Source organism: Triticum dicoccoides, chromosome 5B, assembly GCF_002162155.2.
Source record: "Triticum dicoccoides isolate Atlit2015 ecotype Zavitan chromosome 5B, WEW_v2.0, whole genome shotgun sequence".
NCBI classification, from domain to species: domain Eukaryota; kingdom Viridiplantae; phylum Streptophyta; class Magnoliopsida; order Poales; family Poaceae; genus Triticum; species Triticum dicoccoides.
Window position 1 is genome coordinate 699,733,712 of NC_041389.1, and position 1,432 is coordinate 699,735,143.

The following is a 1,432-nucleotide window of genomic DNA, read 5'->3' on the forward strand; positions in this document are numbered from 1 at the left end:
TGCTTGAGCCTCGTTGGCATATATATATGAGTACAATGATCTACTTGGAGTACAAGACAAGCCAGAACAAATCCTAGTCTATCTCGTCTTTCCTAATAAACATTATACTTGACATCCCCCCGCAGTCACAACGGTAGCGACGCAGACGGTGAGACTGGAGAAGAATCCGAAGGCAAGCCGACGGACACCCCCCCACAGTCGTAACGGTCGATGCATCACGGAGTCATGGCTGGAGTGGCAACCGACGAGGTTGCTCAAGCAAGGCGATAGCCCTTTGTGCCGTTTGTCAAGGTAGCCGAGAGCGTGGGTGGTGGAGCCGTGGTCGAGGTAGCCGTGCGAAGAATGCCGAGGTCGATGTCGAGGCAGGGTGGTTTGTGTCGAGGAAGTCGCCGTAGAGCCACGGGCGCAAGGGGGCGCCGAGTTAGCATGGGCGCAGTGGTGTCGAAGTAGGGGTGCGCCAGGAAGATGATGTTGTTGACGACGCGTCGCGGCGGGTTTGCCAAGCCCGGGGACACATCATGGACGAAGGCACGCACCGGTGTTGCCAACACCAGGCATGCGTAGATGGACGAAGACGAAGTTGACGAAGCGCCGCGCCAGGCTTGCCAGGCCCGGGGACACGTCGTGGACGAAGGCACGCGGCGGTTTTGCCAGCACCGGGCATGCATAGACTCGGACCTGCACAAGCTGTACGCCATGTCGAAGAAGTCGGAGAGGCCAGTAGAGAAGAACTCGACGACGGTTGCGGCGCCAATCGGCGCGGGGCCAATGTCGCCCGCGGTTGTCGGAGTAGATGAAGCGGTCGGGGTAGATGACGGTGACGCTGGCGACGGGCTGGTGCTGGATGAAGACGAACGGGGTGGACGGGCGGCGGCGGCGGCTACGGGGGTAGCAGCGGCGGCGGCCGAAGAAGAGCGGCGGCGGCGGCGGCCTGACGGCGGCGGCGGCGGTTAGGTTATGAGCGCGGCGGCGATGCTCGAAGTAGGCGAAGAACCCTGACAGCGTGACGAAGACCGGCGCGGACGGTGGCGTTCCCGCGCCAAAGGAGGTGGTGCGGCGCATGCCACAGGAAGTCGACGCGCGGGGACGGCGGTGGACCGCGGGCCGCGGCGCTACGGCCCGAATGGGCGACGCAGCGGCGGTGGGCAGGTCGGGGCGACGACGGAAGACCTCGGGACGGTCGCAGGGACCGCGGGCCGCGACGCTACAGCCCGAAGGGGCGGCGCAGCGGTGGAGCACGGGGTGGTGCAACCGTGTGGACGGCCTCGAGACGGCTGCGTGGACCACATGCCACGCTCGCTACGGCCCGACGGGGCGACGCAGCGGCGGCGCGAGGGTCGGTGCAGCCACGGGGACGGCCTAGAGCGGACGGCCTCGGGGCGGCGGTAGACCGCGGGCCGCGGCACTACGGCCCGAAGGGGCGACGCAGCGG